This window comes from Protopterus annectens, chromosome 1.part0 (assembly GCF_019279795.1).
Source record: "Protopterus annectens isolate FY-2018-M chromosome 1.part0, PAN1.0, whole genome shotgun sequence".
In the NCBI taxonomy this organism is placed as follows: domain Eukaryota; kingdom Metazoa; phylum Chordata; order Ceratodontiformes; family Protopteridae; genus Protopterus; species Protopterus annectens.
This window is the reverse complement of record NC_056725.1, coordinates 1553649446-1553673119: the sequence shown is the minus strand read 5'-3', so window position 1 is coordinate 1553673119 and position 23674 is coordinate 1553649446. Positions and strand designations below refer to the sequence as shown.

Sequence of the window (23674 nt, the reverse complement as noted above, 5' to 3'; positions counted from 1 at the left end):
CGTTTAATAGTCAAGTCTGAAATAACTGGGTAAAAAAGAGGGGTTAGTCCGGAATGATATGCTGTCCTTATGGAACACTATGTAAGGACGCTTTATGCACAAAGCTTGCAACTCAGAAATTTGTCATGTTGAGGTAATGGCCGCCAATAACAAAGTTTTCCAGGATAAGAATTTCAGGTCGCAACTGGAAGCAGATTCAAGGGGGGACGAGTCAAGGATCGCAGAACTAATGTTAAACTCCAAGGCTCGGTTGGCTGTTTGAAGAGGGGCCTAATGTGTGCAACACCTTTTTCGAAACCAAATTATGAATCTTTTCCACTTGCTTAGATAAAGTTTCCTGGTGGATGATTTATGGGAAGCCAGAAGAATGTGGCGGACAGGGCAAATACGGTAAGTGGAGGATCCAAGCAAACAGCTTGAGGCTTGATATGTTCGGATGCATCAACCCCTGTGGGTGCAATGGCAATTCCAGAGTTGGATCCAGAATCCATGGTTGATGTACTAAGTGGGGCCAAAAAAAGGGAAACCAAATTTGTGGCGGTCAGTAGGGTGCAATGAGGATAACTCTGCTTTTCAACCGAAGAGCCTTTTTTAATAATTGCAGGATCAGAGGAAGGGGAGGGTAGGCATAAAGAAGTCCCATGGGCCAATCGTGTGTTGTGGAAAGGACCCTGGGATTTCTTGCACATTTTTCCACTCCTCTGATTCCTACAGTAGGATCGTTGAGGGGTGGAAAAATGTACACCTACAGCAGACAAGGTCTTACCGTCCTTTTCACACCTGGCTAAAGTGTCTTTTACCTTAGGGCCAAAGAGAGACGAGGCCTCCATGGGGAGATTCAGGAAGGAAGACTTAAATAGATTCACAAAATCACATTGGCGCATTTAGGCATGATGTCTCGTAACAACGCCTGTACCCACTGTTCTAGCCGCCCCTTTCGTAGAGTGAGAAATAAACTGCATGGACAAGTTAGAGACAGATTGCAGGGTAGCAAGCTGTGAGGCAACTTTGTCATGTACCTCATCAGAAACTGCTCCTGCCAGGGTTCCGGAGGGTTCTGAGATTGGGTCTCTCTGAAGACGGTTAAACTGTGCCAGATAATTCAGGGACCGAATGGCAAAGGTCACTGAAGAGTACACCTGCTTCCCTAGTCTGTCTATCGCCCAAGACTCCCTGTTAGGGATGGACAGTAGAGCTCTCCTCAGCAAGTTCTTTCTTAGTGGCCGCCACCACAACCATAACATCTACTGGTAGGCCCTTAGAACACTGTGCGTAGTCCTCCAAAGGAGAAAGAATTCTGTCTGGTCTCCAAGGGATAGGTTCAATGGTATCAGGACTCTTCCATGTGCACTACATGATGAGCTAAACGAGGTCATCTGCAGGTGGGGTCACCCAGGAAGTAGAGGGTCAGGCATGGAAAGCCTGCAAGAATACAGACTCCTCTGAGAAAGGGGTAGTAGACTTCCAGTTTCCCCGCTGCTTTAGTATTTCCAATATGTCTCCAAAAGAGACATCCTCAGGCGGTGACCGTGGGGACCCCTCCCCTTCATCATACTCTATCTTCGGTGAGGGATTCTTCAGGAGAATTCACATGCTTCCTCTTGCATGATCTCTTCCGAGGTACATCCTCAGTGGGGACATCTGAGGAGGACTCTGCAGAGTGGGTACCTTGTGGAAGATGTCTTGAAGTTCCCGTGCCTGGTTTCCTTGAGTAGTGGACTGTATCATCTGCGGCTCAGTGGAAAGGTATATATGAGTCTCCGGCGCTGAAGGGACCTGGAACAGAGAAAGACAACCTCAGGACGGGGGTCACAGCCCGCTCCGACAAACTCACTCCCAGGGAAGGAGCCACGAGAATACCTGGTTACGTCAAAGTAGCCAGAACTGTAGTAGACAGCACTGTAGAAAAAACAGCACTGTACTAGGGATCATGGTGTCGACAGACCAATCTCGATCCTGAGGCTCTGGGTGAGTCAGTGGCCAAAGGGTAGATGCCAGAGCCATAGTAAAGTCTACCAATGGAACCGAAGAAGCTGGAAGTGGGGTCTGTGTCAGTGCTGAAGGCTCAGACACCTCCAGAGAGGTCGGAGGAAAGTATGTAGGAGTCAGTGGTGAAGAATCCACAGCTCCGGGTGGGAGGGAGGATATGGAAGGCGCTGGAAATCCTCTGGCTGCCAAGAGCTGATCCACTAGCCTATGCCCAGTTCCAAAAGGCTCCTGGAAGAGCAGGTGGATATCTCTGATAGGGAGTCAAGATGCTGTAGAAATGGGCTGCACTGTTGGTCAAGAAATGGATCCCTCGAGGGGTAACACTGGGTATGAGGGGTTATTTCACCTTTCGGCACGGAGGTCCAAGGACCAGCACGATATATAGGTAGGGGGGAAGTGACCGGAATTGGAATGACTTTTTGTTGGCGAAAGGGAAGTCGTTAGTGTTGTCGCAATCGGTGTCGTAGTCTGCACCTGGGGAACAAGTGCAGAGAACATCACAGCAGCCTGCTGCTGAGGTGCTGGAACCAAAGATAGACACATGGAGGGTAATGGAGGCCCCAGTGCAGAAGACATTGGTGCCAATTTAGAAATTTTAGCTTTCGGCTCCATCGATTTAGATTCACTGGCGTGAGGAGAGGATGGTAAGGATTTACTCCTCTTTTTATGTTCTTTCTTTGGAGGGGATGAGACCTCCACCTCAGAGATAGCCTCCGCGAAAATAGATTTAAGGAGACCCTTAAGCATAAACTTATTTTTACATTCCACCAAAGTGCGAGAGCTAAATCCTTTACAAATCTCACAAGGGAGTTTCACAGTTAGGTGTGGCACCCTGAGACAGTACACACAGGACATATGGCTGTCTACATTAGGCATTTTCCAGTCACAGTGGTCACAGCGCTTGAAACCAGTTGTTCCCTTTTTTCAGGCATATTAAGCACAAAAAATACAATTTTAGCCACAAAGAAAAAAAACGATCAAATCACACAAACACACTCTCAACAACAGAGAAGTTTTTTTTTTTAATTTTACAGTAGAGCAGGAAAGGAGAAAGGGGAATACCAGCAATGGTATTGGGAATTACCTCAGAGGTAAGGGAAGGCCTGTACCAGCAATGGTACAAAGAGAACCAAACTTGGTAAAAAGAAGGAAAGAGGGACACTCATGCGGATAAGCAGAAATTATGTGATTAACAATAGGCTAACTAGGAATATGAAACAAAAAACAAGAAAGGTTTAAGAAGAGACAAAATTCAAAAAATTGAAATGACTTTGATGAGAGCTGGCCTGACACGTCTTGATTCAGTATGTGGCAAATGAGATGTGGGGTAATGTAGAGGGGGGCACTATGAATAAAAGCTTAGCTTGAGAGTTTTTTTGGCTGGCGCGAGCTTGTTATAACACACCCAACTCAGTTTCAAGGAAGGAACAGACACCCATCAGTAAGGAATGAATGAAGATCAACAATATTAGATCAGGTGGCAGGCACCAACACAGTTCGAGACGGATAGAAACCTCCACATGAAATGTGTGCCTGAGGTACACAAAGACTAAGTACAAACGACTGCCTAGTAAACAAACTGGAGTAAGAAAATACTTAAACACTCTGTTTCACTAAACTGGAACAAACTCCCTCTCCATATTAGATCCAACCTTTCCTTTCCCTGTTTTAAAGAGGAGCTTAAATCCCACCTACTAAACTTGAAATTATGCCGTTGCCTTGACTACACGTAGTCTTAGTTTGTCCTACTTTATAACCTATTGCATCTCCTAACTTTCTATGTTAGCAACTTCTGCTTAAACTAATCTCCTAAACCCTCAGCTCTATTATAGCCCTACTATAGCCTCCTTCTTTCTCTCCACCCTCCCAATCTCCACACTATTTATCCCCCCCACTTCCTATCAGTGTCTTTACATTTTCCTTCTTTTGAACGATTATCCTTTTGTTTTTACTCATATATAGGAAATTTAGACCACTGCTATTAGTGCAACCCTTAATGTTCATAATTTTTTCTTTTGTTTTTCTCTTTATAATTAAGTTCATATTTGCATTTTTATCTTTAATGTTTTTTTTTAGTTTTTGTCATGTTTATCTTTGCTTGTGCATGCTGGGGGGTTCTTTCCCCTTAGGTATCCACTGAAAATGAGTTGCTTACCATCAATGCAATGCAAATAGTTAATAACCTTTTCTTTTTTACAATTATTTTCTATTGTGATTGTTTTTAATATTTGTGTATTGTCACTTTATCTTTACTTATGTTTGGTGGGGCTTTTCCCCTAGGGTCTTCACTGAAAATGGGTTTGTTTGCAAACTCAGCTGGACTAACCCGAATAACAAATGTGAAATAAATAAATACATAAACAAGCCACACTATAATCAACCATCAACACATCAGCCATGAACCTACCTAAACAAAGGTGGGAACCTTTACTGTTACAGTGATGTACTACAGGTAGACCATATGTACTACTACTATGAACACACCAGAGAGAAAAAGCCAGTAATAAATACCAAGAGCTACCAAAGCATTTCTAAGTAATACAGTACCAAACCAAATTGGTGGTTCAAAAAGCAGCACTAACTGAAATAAGACCAGCCATACAGAAAGGCAAAGCTTTTTTTTTTTTTTTTTTACACACTTTTCACCTAAAGTAGCTAGACCTTCTAAAATAAAGCAAAGTTAAACTAAAATTAACTTAACAATAGACGTGGCTACTAAATATCAACTTGTCTTTAAAATAAATACAAAGTGACTGAAAAATCATGATGACCAAGATCTGCTGAAAACAAAGCTCTGTTCACATGCTGAACAATATTTTCTGCAAACAACATTCTTCTTCTGCTTGACTTTTCAATTTCTCTCTTGCTTCCTTAATCTTGCTGTTAAATGCTTTTTTGTTTAAAAAGTAGACTTGCTCTTCCAATACTGGCTTTAAAAATCTTAAGACCCACACTGACTGGTTAATAAACACAAAAAGTAATAATAAACACTTAAGCATGGACTCGCTTGTTTATTATATTGTCTCAACTCTGTTGCATGCTCTGAGAATTTCTCTTCTTTCTCATAGAAAAGCCACTGGAGAAAAATTCTCAGAAAACATAAATCTGAAATTTTTTCATTTCAGGAAAAATAGCCTAAACTTAAGGAAAGCCTCAAAACAAACAGAGGGCAAGAAAAACAGAATGAGAAAGGGAACAAAACTAAACAAAGTACAAAAACAAAATAATAGCACTCAACCACAGCAAAAGCTTAACACGCCTTTAACAACTTAACTTTCAACCAAAACTCAATTCTCATAAATCACATCTACATGCATTCATTTCATTTCAAATCAAACCACCACAACGGTCACAATACTACATCATACATATAACTATTATATAATATTAAAAAATATAATAATTAAAAAAATAATATAATAAAAATATAATAAATATATAATATATATATAACATATATATATGATATATATATATATATATATATATATATATATATATATATATATATATATATATATATATATATATATATATATATATATATATATATATATATATAATATATATAAATATGTATATATATACGTAAAATAAATATAATAAAAATAATTAATAATACATATATATATATATATACAAAATACTATAATCAATAAAACAATATGCTAAAAAATGGTTTTAAAATTTCTTTCATTTTAAACCATATAACTCTCTAATACTTTAATAATCTGATTATCCATCTATTCCTCATTAAATTCTACAATTCTTTATAGTCTCCCCATCCATTTGTTACACAATCAATTTCTAAACACTGAATTTGAATTTATGTGTCTGCCTTTGTCTAAAAACATGCTGAGCTAAGGTATATGTTTATCTTCCTATATTTTTGCATAGACATCTCCTAACCCGTTCCCTAACACTCCTATTCGTTTTTCCTACATAAAAACATGAGCATGTCTGGCAGACAGCTATGTATATTAAATTCCTTGACTTGCAGTCAGCATAAAAATTAAGCTTATACCTATAATTTGTATCTGGATGTATAAAGTAGTCATTCCCTGACATATATAAACAATGATTGCATCCTCTACAAGGTAGCGTACCCTGTCTATCCGACTTAATAAATGTTTTCTTATTATTACTATCTTCATAACATAGCAGCCTCTTAAGCGACTTGGGGAATGGGTTAGAGAGCATGTCTATGCAATAAATAGGGAAGATTAACATAATGCCTTAGCTCGGCATGTTTTAGACAAAGGCATGACACAAATTCAAATTCAGTGTTTTAGAATTGATTGGTGTAACAAATAGACTGGGAGATATAAAGAATTGTACTGAGGAATGTGAAAATAGATGGATAATCAGATTACAAAGTTATAGGGGACATGGTTTAAATGAAAGAGTAACTTTAAAACCATTTTTAGCAGCACACCCCTATGTTCATTAGGATTATAGTATTTTTGTATATATATATATGAATATGTAAAAAATTCTTTATATGTATTTTTTGGTACGTATTTATATATGTGTATATAGGTATATTTTATGTATATTTCACATAATTTGTATACACACACACACACATATATATATATATATATATATATATATATATATATATATATGTGTTTTGATATATCGTTATATACTTATGTTTTTTATATTCTTTATATTTTTTATATATTTAATAATAGTATAATATATATATGATGTTGCTATTATGTTACTGTTGCTTTTAGAATGAAAATGGTTTCATGATGATGTGATTGACTGAGTAGAAGATGCACCATGTTTTTATGCAAATAATAATTGAGTTGTTAGCAGTTGTAAAAAGTCTGATGAAGCGTGAAACGTGAAAGGGCTTACTTTGGTTACTGCAGTTAATACATTTTTTTTGGCGTATTCTGTGCTGTGGCGAGCCTCATTCTGTTTGTTTTTAAGCACATATCTGATGTTTGATGACAATGCTGGTTCAAACAATGATTAGGTTACTCTAACAAAGTTAAGGTCACAAAGTGGACAAAATCATGGGGTGTCACAAAAGTGAACTGCACATTTAATTAAAGCCTTACAGAAAGGGCAGAAGCAACTTGGGAAACTGAAACACTTGTTGGTATTCCAGGGAAGTATCTGGAAACAGAGTTAAGTCATCTTCGGTTCAGAAAGGTGATTGTCTAATAATCCTCGTACAGAAAATTTGAGGTATAAACTCTTTGTAGAAAGCCACATATCAAATCTTTCCATTTTCTATAGGTACTAATTTCTTAACTGTTCGGTTTCTCAGACGCCTTTAAAATGGTCATAATTTGCAAAGAAAAGTTTACTGTCAGCAATCGATCTTTCCTCCAAGCTGACGGACTCTTAACTTTTTAAAATGTATTTACTGTGTTTGTTGACTGAGTAGGTGGGCTGTTTTTTTTTTCCAACTAAAACCCGGGTGCAGAAGCACAGAAAGTTAAAAACTTAATGCATGTTGCAACACAAAATTCAATATTTACATACAAGTAGTTACAATTTTCAACACCACAAATTATGAAGTTCAACATTACCAGTACAACAGATTACATAAAGTTATTTACACTGAGGTACAATGTCTGGCTTGAAAGGTGGCAAAATACTGGTTTGTCGTGCATATCAATACATTATTTAGGTAAAAAGGACAAGAACAAAATATTAAAGGGAAAAGCTAGAAGTATGGTAATTTTAAAGAGGAAGTGGAGAAACAGAAAATGATCTGATGTTTAGGAAGAGAACTTCCCCCTTTTCCTGAGGCAAAATGTCTTTAGGTACAAAAATGTGATGGTGACTGAGCAGAAAGTTGCATCGAGAGAGAAAATCATGGTTGGAAATATTAGAATGAGGTGAGTCTCTGTCCTGCCTTGCTTTTATTATGATTACCAGGATCACTAGTGTATGAAGAAGGGCCTACACCAGTTCTTTGCAGCATGGAAAAGAGAACACATCCAGCTTCTATACTGCATTGTGGTATATAACAGAGCAAAACAGTGGTCAGTGACTGCAGACATAAGTGGCAAAGAGATCCACCTGACAGCAGCCCCACAGATCTGCTACAAGGACAGAAAAAAAACTACAGGTTTTTGATGCCATTCTTCAGTCAGATTTGTCTGCTTACATACACCACTTGTACACATTTTGACTTCTTAGGAAAACTGCTGATAGTTCAAGGCTGTTCTGTAATGTGTAGTTGAAAATCTTTTCAGATACCTGGAAGGATTCGGTACATCCTTGTTTGCTGGCACAGTACATTACTGCCATACTGCCTGGGCTGGTAAGCAGTGGATTTTGGATGAAGCTGACTAAAAAGGCCATTTGTGCTTATTACTGCTCGTCCTTTTAGGTGGATATGGAGACCTTTTCAGAAAAGTCCAGAAACCCTGAACAGAAAGTCTGGAAGTGTTATCCCAAAGTAATAGTCTGATAAATCACTTGAAAAGTGCTGAAACACTCGGAGTAATTATTAAAGGCATCAATTTCTACGCAACAATGTAATACTGCCAACAAGGAACTCAAACCAAATATGGTGTGAAAATCATGTTTCCAAGGAACCCACAATGTGATTTCATATGTTTTTCAAGGTCTACTGGGACATCCTCATACAAAACTTTAGACTGCCTCTAGCTCACAGCCACACCATTTCCTGGACTTCATCAAGACAAAACCCTCGACCAGATAGTGCACTGGACATAGTACTCACCAAAGTGGTAGAGTGTTGCACCCCCCCCCCCCATGCAACATCCTCATTGAAGTTGGACCACAAAGCTTTCTCCCTCAAAATACAATTCAACCCAGGAAACCCAAATAAACTGGTAACAGAAACTATACTAATGCAAACTACATTCCATTAAGCGGCGATCTGCCAAAATTCATGCCTATCCTAAACCCGAGAACATATCTACCCAAGCAAAATTATTTACTGAAACCCTGTGCAAACACGTAAAATAGATGCATTGAGGCTGCCATACCTACCAGAAATAAGTCCAGATCTAACACCAAAAATGAATCAAACAGGTGGAATCCTTACCTTAACAGGCTATATAACAAAAGAAAAAAGTCAAGACCAAAATCAGAAACAGCAACTCTCAGAGAAAAAAGCTCTCCAATTCAAATAAACAATAAACTAAGAAGTCTAATAAAGTCCAGCAAGGCCAATTATGAGGTCAGTATAGAATCCCAGGCTAAGGACAATCACAAGGCCTTCTTCGGCTATGTCATAATTCTTAAACGTAATACTCAGTAGTGTGCAGAACTGGTGGCAAATGGTACAACCTTCACTGACGAGGGTGACATAGCAAATCCACTGGGTTATAAATTTAACTCTACCCCCCACTACCCCTAGAAAAAGCCCTTCTCACATATCCCTCCCACCAAACTATCAACAGGAAGCAAGTCCAGGAGGTGCTTACTAAAGCTAAAACACTGCCTCAATGGGCTCTCACAATATTCCTGGTTGCTTCCTAAAACATGACATGGCAGGACTACTTGAGGCACTCCAACTACAGCCTCAAAACATGTTACATCCCAATATGAATGGAGGGCTGCAATGGACATCCCTCTTTATAAAGATGGACCCTCAAGTGGCCCTGGGTACTACAGACCTAGAAGTCTGATAAGTCTAATATGTAAAGCCATGGAACAAAATACAATGGAAATGATCAACAATCACAATGGTAGCCTAGACACTGGAACTATCCCAGTTTGGCTTTAAGGGAAGGTCTTACTTACTTAACCTAGTAGACTTCTACAAGAGGATCATCATGGCTATGGATGAGGGGAAAGCGATGCATACCGCCCTACTGTGACCTAGCCAAAGCATTCGATACAATACCTCAAACTCAGGTATTGCCGACAAATTCTCAGCACTATACATATATTCCTATACAACTGTCTGGCTCACAGATAGGAACCAAGAAGTTAGGATCGGTGGTGAGATCACCTCCAATAAGAAACCGGTTATCAGTGGATTACCCCAAGACTCTGTGTTGTGCCCACTCCTATTTGCCATCTACTTCTCAAAAGTCAAGGCTAATGTCAAAGTCTCTGGGTCACCCAATTTGAAAATGACTGTAAACTGGGAGCCATCACAGACTTCCCCCCATGACACCAACATTCTACAAAAGGGAGGGGGGTCTAACAAACAAATGCCTGGTGCAAAAGCCACTGATTAAAACTCTGTGCAAAGAAATGCATGTCAATGCCCTTTGGGAAAGCATCCACTCAAGCTAATTACTTCATTGACAAAACACCCCTAAGAGTTGACCCTATAGTTGACCAACACGTAGCCAAGATAGTATGAAAATCATTTTATGTTGCCCAATTCATAAGCAAGGGTATGGCATCCAAGTCTATGAAAGTAGTAGTACCACTCTACTGAGCCATTATCAGACCAGTCATTGAGTACAATGCCCCCTTTGGAATGTACCTAGTCATGCACTTACAACAGCTGAAACACTCAAATATTCCTCACCAGGAGATTCCAGGGTGTAATGTCCTCTCTTTGTGCCAGTAATCAAGGAACCTAAATCCTCATCACTGACACTACAGAGGGACATTCACTTGCAACAAAAATGGATACACCCAGTATTTACAGATACAGCTCTCTTCATCAAGCACAATTCCCCTTAAGAGTACACAGGGAGCACACACAGTCTGGGGGCTGGTTTCTCTCTCTCTCCAGACTGCCAATAAGGCTCCCTGCTGACAACTGTAGGGTTGAGTCCTCAGCCAAGTGTCCATGTCAAGTCCTCCAGCATCCTCTCTGTGAAACCAGTGCTTCATGTCCCTGCTCCAAGCAGCTGACACACACTCAGAGTTGATTTACACACACACACACACACACACACACACACACACACACACACACACACACACACACACACACACACACACACACACACACACACACACACACCCACACACCCACACCCCTACCTAGGAAAGGCTGGCACAGATTTACTAGCTATGCCACCTTCTGCCCAGACTATAAGGTGTTACACCGCCACCAGCCTCTCCAAAGCCAGTTACTCCAAGGCTCTTACAAGGTTTCCCAATTGTACTGAGTGAAATTAATATTAATACAAATGGTAGTTTGACCAACAGCAAGGCTTTCAGGAGCAGCCATGACTGTCACCAAATATATGTAAATACTCTCAGATTAAAATGTTCTCTAAAACATCAGCAAAAAATGAAACATTTAAATACATTTAATAATAAATAAGAAAAGAAAATGAAATACTAATTATCTATTTACATTAAACATCAGAATTTCAACCATAGGAAATATTAAAAATAACAGCTGGAAAGATTCATACAGTTACAGAAAAACAATACTTAAATAATCTCACTATATTTTCTTAACTGATTTAGAGAATTACTATCCTTGGTCACTTGCTAGAGCAAGGCAAAATGAAGTATGCGAGGGATCCTTCTATGTCAGATTCCAAGAAACAGACTGCTCTGAGACTACTGTCTCACTTAATATTAAAACATTATTTTTGTACAGAATGACATCATATACATTTGGTCATCTGACGTCTGGTTCCCATGCAACCACCACTGTTAGAAACTGTCAGGATTTAGCACCTACATGTCAATAATACATAGACAAGAGCATTGCTCGGATCTGGTACAGCGTCTGGAAGATATAAAACAATTACAAACTTCTACTCCCTCCTACAGAGACTAACAAACCATGTTTCTTACATACATTGCTGCTCTGGCTTCTTTCAAAACTGTGAGATAACATCTTTACGGCCTAGGTCCAGTAATTTAATTTCTTACTATTTTCCAAAGTTAGCTGGAGTGGAGCTTAACCTCTTCTCTTCCAGTACTCTGTTAATGTATATATATTTAATTCAGTTACAATACAGTTAGGACCTACTGTTGGCAAAATTTTTAACAGAAGTAACTTTACAAATCCACTTTTTTAACAAAAACATTTGTACAAATTAGTTTGATATTCAAATAACATAATTCTTTACTAAATTCCAGCTAGTTGTGCTGGCATATGTTACACATCCACTGCCCTATTTCTCCTGGCATAGCTGGCAATAACACACAAGGTAAGAATACCCTGTCCTACGCAGATTACCTTAAGGTTCTATCTCTGTACTCAGTCTCCTACAGGTTACTGACAGGCGATCTACACCCAAGCATGTGTGTCCTTGGACCCAGCTATGATGAATCTCTTGCACATATGCAAGACAACCATCACCAGAAACAGTACATCTAAGGACCTGAACTTTGCAACATAAACAGAACCTGATGGAGGGGCCAATATGTATCTCAAAGGATTCTCGTGCTATGGAACAAGTTCCCCATCTATGTGAAGCAGTGTTCATCCCTGACCCTGTTCAAAAGAAACTTTGATCACTGGATAAGAAAAGTACAGTTTTGTACCTACCATAAATGTAGATGTCCGATAGATATGCAACTGCAGTCACATGGGTTGTCCTGCCTCAGGCAGCCATCTTCCTCAGTGTTTCTTGCCCCAGATGCCAGGTGCCTCCAAGGAAGGCTAAATTAGAACTGGATAAAATTTTCCAGACAAACACAATAGCAATAAACAGATACATATCCCCAGCTAAGTATAAGGGAAGTGGACCCAATGTACAGAGGGAAGGAGGGTGGTGACTGCAGTTGCATATCTATCGGACATCTACATTTATGGTAGGTACAAAACTGTACTATGTCCTTCAAGAATGCAATGAATACCATAGCCAAGCTGGGGTGGTAGGCTCTAAGATAAGGATGGTGTAGCTAAAATGTCCTCAAAGCCTGCTCGGGATCTGGAATATAAAGGCTGTAATGCTTGGAGAATGTATGCGCTCCATGTAGCAGCTTCTAGAATGTCTTTGTAGCCACTTAGGAAGGCTGTGGAGGTGGCTGTAGCTCTGGTGGAGTGTGGTCTGACATTGGCTGGCACACCCTTTCCATGGTAGGAATAACAAAATCTGATGCAATGTCCAATCCATTTTGAAATTGTTTGTTTGGTAATTGCTTTTCCTTGCTACAAATAGTTGGTCAGACTTTCTGTTGGCCTTAGTTCTGTCCAAGTAGTAGCGCAGTTGTCTGTGAATGTCCAAAGTGTGCAGCAGTTTTTCCCCTTTATTTTGAGGATTGGGGAAGAAAGTAGGCAGGTGAATTGCTTGATTTAGAGAAACCCTGGAAATCACTTTTGGCATAAAAGAAGGATTGGTTCTCAAAGAAACCCTGTCCTGATGAAAAATGAGGAATGGAGGAACTGCCATGAGGGCGAGGTTATTGCCAACAGGAAAACTGTTTTCCAGGAAAGAAATTGTAATTCTGCAGATGCTGCTGGCTCAAAGGGAGGAAGAGTTAATTTTTCCAACACGAAATTGAGGTCCCATGCAGGCACTGGTGGTTTTGGGAGGCTTGATATTCTTTACCCTCTTAGAAATTGTCTTAGCAAAGGATGTGAGAACACAGGAGGATCGGTGTTGTATCTTGCTGAAATTGCTGAAGCATGTATTTTTATGGAAGAATATGAAAGTCCATTATGCAGCATGTCTGCCAAGTATTCCAATATCTGTGGAATGTTCATTACTGATGCATCCTGTCCCTTGTTGGTATTCCAGATGCTGAATCTCTTCCATTCTGGTGGAAGGTTAATATCTGTTCAACTTCCTTGGAGAAAGAGATATGCGGAGACATCCTGGGACCCTCCAACCTGTCAGCCGCAGAGTTTGCAGGTTTGGATGAACTGTCCTGTAATTGGAGACCATAGAGGCAGGGTCCACGGTTTGTTATGCTCCTTAGTAGTGGATACCAGTGCTGTCTTGGCCAATCTGGAGCTATTAGGATGCCTTTCGGTTGCTCTGCTTTGATCTTCAGTAACACCTTGGTCATCAATGGTAGAGGTGGGAATGCATAGATTTTCAGAGAGTTCCAGCTGAATGAGAGAGCATCTATTGTCCAGGCTTGTGGATGATGTGACGCAGAACTTTTCAGATGATGATTGAGGTGGATGCAGAAGTTATTTGTGCAAAATGTCTGGATGCAACATCCATTCGTGTGGATCCAGGATGTTTCTGCTTAGGCTGTCCGCTAGAACATTGTCTGGGACTGTAGCTGTATGTTCAATTTCAGGATTTTTCCCAAAGAGTCATTGTTAGTCTGCAAAGGGGTAAGAATGAGTACCTCCCTGCTGCTTGTTTATGTACCACATGACAGTGGTGTTGTCTGTTCTTATTAGTAGGTGGCCTTATAGCATGCATTACTGCTAACATCTCTTTTTGATTGATGTGCAGATGTTGACTGTGTATCCCAAAGCCCTGTAGTAAGTGAATGACATAACTCAAGTTTAGGCATTTGAATAATACTCTGGGATATAGATAAGCCAAAGGGCAATGTGTTGATTGATGATAATCTGACCCCCTGCAAGAAATCTGAGGTATCTTCTGCAACTGTGTCTGATTGGGACATGCAGGTATGCCTTAAATCCTTTGGCCTTTCTTTTTGAGGAACCTTTTTTTTGATGATTTTTTTGTTTTTGAATTTGTTCAATGCCTCTGCCTTGATTGGCGGGCAGGTTTTGGCATGCCTTGTCTTGTATGTATGGTATGGAAGTGGAACCTGTAGCCTTGGTCTATTATGTCCAGAATCCATTGTCCTTTTGTTAAAATGTTTTTTGAAAAATAAGGATAATTTTCACCTAAAGGTGCTTCTCTTGGCCAATTCCTGCCTGCTGAGGAGAGGAACCTGGGAGGGGGAGGAACTGACTGTTTGTTTGCATTAGGCCTTTCACCTCCTCTCAACACATACATTACATTACATTACCAAACATAGCTTGTGTGCTTTCCCAGAGAGCATCTAGAGCTTTGCTTTAACATGATCTGGTAAATGGCTGTCTTTTAACCATGCTGAAAGTGTTTCCTCAGGAGGGAAGAACTTCCCAAAAGAAATATCCTCAGGAGGGGAGGCAGAGGGATAGAATGCTCAACCCTGGCCTTTTGTCAGAAGGAGGTTGAGATCCCTTTTCAGGATGGGCCTGGGAGCCTCTGATTACCTCAGACTTATCTCCACAAACCTCAAACTCACCCCCAGCCTGGCCTCACATCTCTGATGGACAGAGATAGACAGTAAGTAAATTAATTCCCAACTAACATATCCCCCACACACATAACCCATAGCTGCCTCTTTACTAACATACTACACCATATAGGCATCAACAAAACTGGGTTGGGTTGTATGGCTAGACTTGTAAAGACCCTGGTAGTTGGCCAGCCTAGTATGAGCCTATGAAGGTGGTCATTTGGAAAACCTCTCTCTTCAAAGTCCATTCATGGGGGTCCATCCAGGGAGCAGCTTAGTGCTTCTCCCAGCACGTTGTCCTGAGAAGAGATGTATGTGGCTGTGAGTGTGATGTTCAGCTGGGTTGCCAAGTTCCATGCATCCAGTGCTAACTTGCACAGTTAAGCAAGACCTGATGTCTCCTCCTTTATGTACTACATGACTGTGGTGTTGTCTGTGCACACAAGAAGCACCAGTTTCAAAAGATGGGTGAAAATCTGAAGAGCCTACAGAAGACTCCATTTCCTTTAGACTGATACGGTCCTTCTGGAAATGAAGCTGTAATTTCCCCTCCATTTGGTGTGATCCTGTCCATGCCCCCATGCCACATCTAAAGTGTTTATGTGAACCTGTTGGAAAAAGAGGCGGTGGTGTGAAAGGCAGTCCTGGGTTGAGGATGAATTGTCCCCTCCATTAAAGTAGCTACCTTTTGAGACTAGTAAGAAGGGGAATCAGGGCTGTTCAAGAAGTGACAGTACTGGGACCACACGGATTTCTGGTAACACTGGATTTTCTTCTTGTGCAGTCTGGCCAGAGGAAGCATAAGGATGGTGGCTGCCATGAATCCCAAAGTTCTTAATATCTTCCTTGCTGAGCAATGATTTGCAGAGGAGAGATTTTGTAAATAACTGGCGAGACTGTGAACTTTCTCCTATGGAAGGATGCCATGCATCATCTCTGTGCCCAGTCTGCAACCCAGAAAGACCAAGTATGTGTAGGGACTATGTGAGATTTATTGCAGTTTATACTAAAACCCAGATCTGTCAGAAGATGGAGGGTGAATTTTAGAAGATGAAGAAGGATTTCTGAACAGACAGCTTGAATCAGTAGGTCATCCAGGCAGGGGAAAATCTGAATTCCCTGAGTGTCACAGAAAGCTACTACTGGAGCCAGATACTTTGTGAACACTCTTGGAGCTGTGGAAAGACCACAAAGAAGAGCAGTAAACTGACAATGCAAGGATCCAGAGAAAAAACTGAGAAATCTCTGAAGGACAAATGAATATGTGTAAATAAGTGCCCTCTAGATCTAGGGACACTAAGAAAGCTTGCAGGGGGATAAAAGGAAGAAGAGTGTGAGGACAAAGCATTTTAAAAGATGGTATATTCAAGTAAGTGTTGAAGATAAAACAGGTCTAGGATGAGTCTCCACTGGCCTTCTTTCCTTGGGACTAGAAAAGTCCTGGAGTGAAACCCTCTTCCCCCTGAAGTACTTTGGGACTTGCTCAGTGGTGCCTTAACTCAAGAAGTCTTGAATAATGGGGTCCAGAAGGGATATCAGGTTTTGTGGAGGTGGGGACATACCTTTCAGAGGGGGAATATTTTCCCAAGATGTGGCATAACTATCCTTGATGAATGAAAAGATCACTTCTCTATTGTAACAGCTTCTCACTTCACTCTGCCAGGGAGAGCGAAAGTCTTGGGGGAAAGAGGGGTAATGGGATTAAAGGAAGTGGGAGGGGTGCTGCAGAGGTAGTTACAGTTTTTGCCTCAGAAGGGAAGCCTCCCCACTGAAGGTTCCTTATAGGGTTTTTCAGAGTACCTTTTCCTAGAGGTTTTCATTTGTTTGTTTCTGAATTGTCCTATGATCCTTTCCAATTAATTGAGGTAGATTTAGATAGTAGCTCCTATATCATCTAGGAAATCAGGAGAGTCTGCAGTCTTCTGGGGTCTTTACGAGTTTTGAACAGACTGACTGCCAGAGGACCAAACAGTAAGTCTAGGAGTGTAGAATTTATGATTTAAAATCTCCGTGTATAGGTTGACTGTAAAGCAATGCATATCTGTAAATAAAAGATCCAGTGGCAGCTGCTCTAGAAGAAGCAGTGACATCATAACTGCAATAAATCTTGTGGCTGGCAATCTGAAGTGGCCTGCGATAATGAGTTCTGCATTTAATGTTTAGAATTTGCTGTGGGAGTGTCCAATACAATTTATTTAGAGAATGCAGGACAGAGATCAAATACTTTGTCATTTGAGACTGATAATTACTTTCCCTAAAAGCAAGGTTAGCAGAGGTGTAAACCTTCATTAAAATGAGCAGGTCTTCTGTTTCTGCCAGAAGGAGAATGTCCATCTAGGTAGGGAGAGATTTGGTCACCTTTGATCCTGCAGTAGACAAACCAGAGGGCAAGGCTGTAAACTGAAAACGAGAGCAGGGTCCAGTAAAACGTAACAATTTTTTGTTGGAGGGTTTTATGGGAAAATGGAGATAAGCCTCCTTTAGATCTAGTGTAGCCCTGTAGGTTTGGGCTAGAATTAAAGGGAGAAGAGTTTGAAGGGGTAGCATTCTGAATGATGGTACTTTTAGGAATTGGTTTAGACAGGATAGATCTAGTATTGGTCTCCAAGGTGCATCTTTTTTGGGGACCAGAAAGAGTAGAGTAAAATTTTTTTCCTTCCTGCACTGGAAGGGCAGGTTCTACTGTTCCTAATCTTTGGAGGTGTAGTAGAATGTGAGGAAAGAGGTGGATTTTATTTTTGGGTGTAAAGGGGATGGGTTTTTCATTCACAGAAATGAAGTAACCATTTTGAATTATATCAGTACCCACTGGGTTGATGTAATGTTTTTCCAAAAGGGGAGGCAGTGGGGGAGGTGGGCTGACAAAGGTAGATGGGCAAGGCAGTCACGCATTGTTGGTTGTACTTCTATCCTGGAAAGGCTGTCTTGGAATAGGTTGAAAGGTAGCAGGTCTGGAGTAGATTTGCTTCCTGGTTCCTCTCCTGTGCCTGGTAGAAGAGGGGGTGCCAGAGGAAGGTGTTCTCCTGACAAATTAAGTTTTTGCAGGATAATTCCTGTAATACTTAGGAACAGGAGACACAAGCAAATGTTTGTCCTGCAGCTCCTTACTTTTCTCCTGTAGGTTGTTTGCCAAACAAAAGGTTATGATCTAATGGGGCGTCCATAATTTTAGATTTGAAATCCTCTGGGAGTGGTTGTAGGCAAAGCCAAGAGTATCTGTGGAGAACTGAAGAATAAGCTGCAGACCTAGCAGAGGCTTCTGCGGCATCATAACTGCACCTAATAGAATGTCTGGCTACCTGAAAAGCCAGTGACAGTTTAGATCCTATCTCAGGTTTGGTAGGGCAGTCAGGGGTGGGAGCCAAGACATTGGAGGCTTGTGAAACTAGGTCCAGGGCATATTTTACCATGTCTGTTTGGTAACTGATAGCTCGGAAGGCCAGGATGAAGGAGGTGTACATTTTTTCCCCAATCCTATCCATGCTTTTGCTATCCCTATCAGTGGGCAGAAGAGATGCTGAATGAATCAGTCTGGATTGCTTGTCAGGAGAGACAGCAATTACTGCAATAAGCATTTTTGGTCATCCAATACTTTATAGAATCTGTCTGGTCTCTTAGGAGCAGGTGGCTGTGAGTCTAGATTCTTGGATGCAGAGGTGAAAGCATCCAGATAGGCAGGTAAGACAGGTGGGATGGCTGATGGGGAGGGTGATTCCACTTGAAGGAGTTCAAAATACCTCCTCTGGGTGTCAGTCATCTGGGTAGTGTCCCATCTGAAGTATCCTTTTATCTTTCCAATTGTTTCCCTAAAGGTTATATCCTCTGGTGGGGAGTCCCCTTCAATGGATTCCTCATCTGGGGAATAGTATTCCAGAGGAGAGGCAATTTGTGAGTCATAAGAAATAGACTCATCAGAACATGAGTAGTAAGGTTCTAAATCCTTCTCTCCTTCTTGGGTAGTAGGCAAGGGGAGAGAAGTGGCAGAGGCAAGTCTAGGACTAAGAACTGAAATAGCGGAAGGGGAAGAGGTTGTGGGCCTAACAGCCATAAAAGCCTGCATCAAGGAATTAGTAAATGACTGCCAGTCTGGGACTCCTTCAGGGGTAGGAGTCAGGTGTTTGTTCTTTTGTTTTCGCTTAGAAGGCGTAGGTCTTAGAGAAGGCCTGGGCTTCAGGTAATGGCATCTTGGTAGTCCACCTGTTTCTGGTTCCCCCTTGACATTGGTAGGGACCGACATCTGCGCCGTCTCAGAGGATGCACAGGCCATTACTTCTGAAGCAGCTTCCTCGGTGGGAGCTGAAGCAGACGGTTCAATCGGACGTCCCTCAACCCAGAGATTGGAAGCTAGCGGGACGTCCGATGGCAGAGAGGCAATGGAGGTAGGCCTGGAAACTTTGGCCTTTTTCTGTGGTGGTTCAGTCGAAATGGCCGATACAGGACCCATCCTGAGTGCAAGCTTTTTGAGTCACCGGTTCTCTAAATATACGTTAAGGGCAGCCAGAAGGCTATGAAGAGCCTTTGGAACAAAAGACTGGCAAATGGAACAAGCCAAGCAGTATGGTCATATTCCTTCCCTAAACAAAAGACACAACGGTCGTGCGCATCTTTATGCGGTATCAGACACCTTGTTAGCTGACATCGGCTAATGATAACTACAGCTAACCAAGCTCAAGCAAAAGAAACAGAAAATTTTCCCAACAGGGTACTTAGCTTTTTAGGAGTCTTCGAGTGTAGGAGCGAAGCGATCAATGTGACGTCGTCTGCGGCTGAAAAGTTCTGAGGTCTGTGAGTGCAAACGTCACATTTAAGGTCCCTGGTTTATAGTCCTACTTGTGACATCCCACACACATACAGCAACCAGGCTTAAGCTTTCGTACAGCAACTGACGTTCGGGTCGCCTGAGGCGGGAAATCCCACACTAAGAATACTGCAACATAGGAATAGAAGGACATACAGTAGGTATACAATATGCAAATTGACTTTCTTCTACTCTATACAATCCACTCATTCTTCCATATTATACAGTATAATATTCATAGCATTATACAGACACAGCATTGTTAACATTTTGTAATTAACAGTTGCACATCAATTTACATAAAGCCCCCCCGCAAGGGGATCAGTTAAAGGATCTATGAAAGGGGTTTAAAAAGTGCGTCTGACAGACAGATGAGATGAGGGGGAGCAGTAGCCCTCGTTAAGAAAGCATATACAACTGTGTGCTGCTTGAAGATGTTCAACTACTTTTCTTCTAAAAATGGAATATTCTGTAGTCTAAGCTCTGTGGGAAGGTGGTTAAAGTTAGCAACATATCCAAAAACCATAGAAAAGTTCAATATAAGAAACAATCACATAACAGAGCTGGAAGCTGCTGAAATTGAATGTCTTCTGGTACCTCGGCTACAACAAGCCTTCACAGGGATAAATTCACAACATTCAGCAGTACCTTTTATAACAACATTAATTAAACAATTAATCAATTAACTGCTTCTTAAAAAATATAAGTTTTTTTTTTACAAAAAGAAGGCACAGCAATGGGGGCGAATTTTGCTCCCACTTATGCCATTCTGTTTATGTCTTATTTTGAAATTGTGTAAAAGTACCAAAAAAAGAGGATCAAAGAGAGTCAAGGCTCACACATAGACTGCCATGCTGCCCGTCTCCAGAAAGCCCAGCTCTACTTCAGTGACGACATCTCCAGGAGAGGGTGACCTGTGCCTGACGCTAAGGCCATGTCCAACCCGAATTAAGGGACATGAATGCCTCAAAAATGCAAAATCCCGCCATACTAGCGAGAGACTTGAACCTCAGCACTGAAATAAATAGGACATGCACTGGGAGGGACAGATTTCATATGGCTCCCTTCCTTTCATAGATAAAAAAAAGTCCAGTCCACCAGAGGGCAGAGTTCCTCATTGACTCTCTTCAAGAGGAATCTTTGAGTGGGATGGAGATCATAGTGAATCATCCATCAGGATTCAGGTTAGAAGAAGAGAAAGCATCATACACAAACAGGAGAAGGAGGAAAATAGCCAAAGTGTGTTGAAGGAGGAGAAAGGAGCCTCTTCAAGAAGCAGAATGAAGACCTTCCTCCCAAAAAAAATGCTCTCTGCTCTCTCATCTCATGCAAAAAAAAAAAAAAAATCTTCAGGGGAGAAGCAGAGGAATAGAGTCATCAGAATCCCTCAAAAAAAAGGAGGAAAAAAATAAACCTGGTCAGATGAGAAGAGAGAAGACACAGAAGCCTGATCAGAGGAATAAGGAATATCCCTACATTTATGTATAATCTTGAATTTTTCTGCAAATCAGTCATCTTGCATCGTAGATATACAGATGATTTGATTTTTGTATGCAGAGGTGATATTCTTGAGTTTGGTAAATTTATTTACTAAATCAAAATACTTTTGGTTTGGAATTCACATTTGATGTGAACAAGAGTATCATTCAATTTTTGGATATAGAGTTATACATAGATATTTATAACAAAGTTCAGTATAAACCTTTTAGAAAAAAAGACGGCCACAAACAATTTTTTGTATGCTAGTAGTGCACATCCACCTCATTTACTTGAGGCACTTCCCTTTGGCGAGTTTAAGCGGACTCTTGAACATACCTCTGAGAATTATCTTTTGGAACAGGAATTTTGTGATGTTAAGGAAAGACTTATTGCTCGAGGGTATCCCAAGATCTCTATTGAGAGAGCTAAAAGTAAGTTAAAAAAGAATATTGGTCAAGGTGATTTTGATTATGTTCGAAGATCTTGTAGATCTGTGATGAGTCATGATGATGATGAAAAAATCTTTTTTGTGACCAAGTTTTCCCCTTTTTCTGAAATATTGAAAAGGGTGGTGGATAGTTTATGAAATATTGTTTGTTTTAATGATGAAGTAGGCCATTTGTTCCCCCCCAAAAAGTGACGTTTTCATATGGTAGGTTCTCAAATTTGAAATAACTATTTAGTTTGAGATATAACATTAGTTTTAAGGGGAACAATGTGGGTATGTTCAGTTGTGGGAAGTGCAAACTATGCCCAAAAGTCAAGAATATGTCAGGTACTGTGGTGAATGGTGTTAGGTATGTAGCTACAGATAGATTTAACTGCTTATCTTGTGGGGTAGTATACATCGTGGGCTGTGGTTGTACACCCCCAAGATGGTATATTGGTCAAACTAGACGCAAAGTGAAAACACGTATTCTTGAACATTTGGGGGATGACAGGAATTGTAGGTTGGATAACCCTATTTCCAACCACTTTCATAAAGTTCATGGGGGTGTTACTGAATCTCTTTTTCTGAGTTTTGGCTAAACCTGATTGTGGAAGAGGTGGTAATTATGTTCAAATGTTGTTAAATTTGGAGAGTAGATTTATATTGAATTTTGGTACACTCGCCCCTAGGGGTTTGAATTTAGAAATGAATTTAAGTCTATAATGTTCATGTATGAAAATGTATTTTACCATGGTTCTTTAAATATATTTTTCAGAAACAGTTAATTGATTAATTGTTTAATTAATGTTGTTATAAAAGGTACTGCTGAATGTTGTGAATTTATTTCTGTGAAGGCTTGTGTAGCCGAGGTACCAGAAGACATAACATTTCAGCAGCGTCCAGCTCCAGTGTGTGGTTGTTTCTTATAAAGTTAGTAACACTAATTTTGCTGAAGCTGTATTCTCCAGATGACAGCATGAAAGGGGGTCCAATTAATGTGAAGTCTGACAGCATACGAGCATCAAGTAGTAATGGTCTGATTTTAAGGGTGTGGGTGAAAATGTATCCCCACATTGATACAGAGCTGGGAAGCCTCCTTTTCTAAGACCGGACAGTGATGCCCCTACATGTTCCTTAGATACAAATTACTTTTTCACACATGTAAATAATGGAGGCTGCGTAACCAAAGCAAGTGAGGTACTTCCTTCCCTGTGAGGTCTTGATTGCGTGATGGTTACTGGGGGAAAATTCTCTAAGGACATAGCTTTTTTGAAAGGTAAAAAGGCCCTTTTCAAAATTGTGTCTAGCAATTCTCCTAGAAAGACTTCAGATGTGCTGGACATTAGACTGGACTTGAGCAGGATGAGACATGAGCCCAAGTTTTAGAGACAGCTAAGAGTATACCAATGTTTTTCCTACAGTTCCTTAGGGCTTGCAGAAGGCAGTTGCTCAGGTACAGGTAAATGTGAATGCCTCTGGTACTTAGAAAAGCCATTACTGGGGTCAGACTTTTTGTGAAGACTCTGGGAACAGTAGAGATCCCATAGGGTTACATACATAAAACAGAACTGGTAATGTCCTGCTCTGAACCTGAAGAAATTAATGTACACTGGTACACGTAAGAAGGCATCTTTCAGGTCCAGATAGACTCAGGTGCTCCAGGCATTAAGTGAAGGAACGAGTTTCTCTCCAACAAGTTGTTTCTGACCAAAGGAACAAAACAAGGGTGTCCTCTTTCCCATTTATTTGTTTTACATTTAGAGCCACTGGTTAAAAAAAATAAGGGACTCTCAAATTCAAGGATATAAATGGTATGGCAATAAAAAAAATTAGTTTCATTGCAGATGACATTTTCTACTTGAAAAGTTCAGAAAATGACATTTTGGTGTTGTGAACATTCACAT

At 40.6% G+C, this 23674-nt stretch overlaps 1 protein-coding gene across 1 annotated transcript in view; it reads right to left on the bottom strand.

Annotated features, from left to right (window-relative positions):
• Window positions 1-23674, bottom strand: part of MAP3K4 (mitogen-activated protein kinase kinase kinase 4) — a gene marked incomplete in the record, with an annotated part of 2414579 nt that overhangs the window by 1074261 nt on the left and 1316644 nt on the right.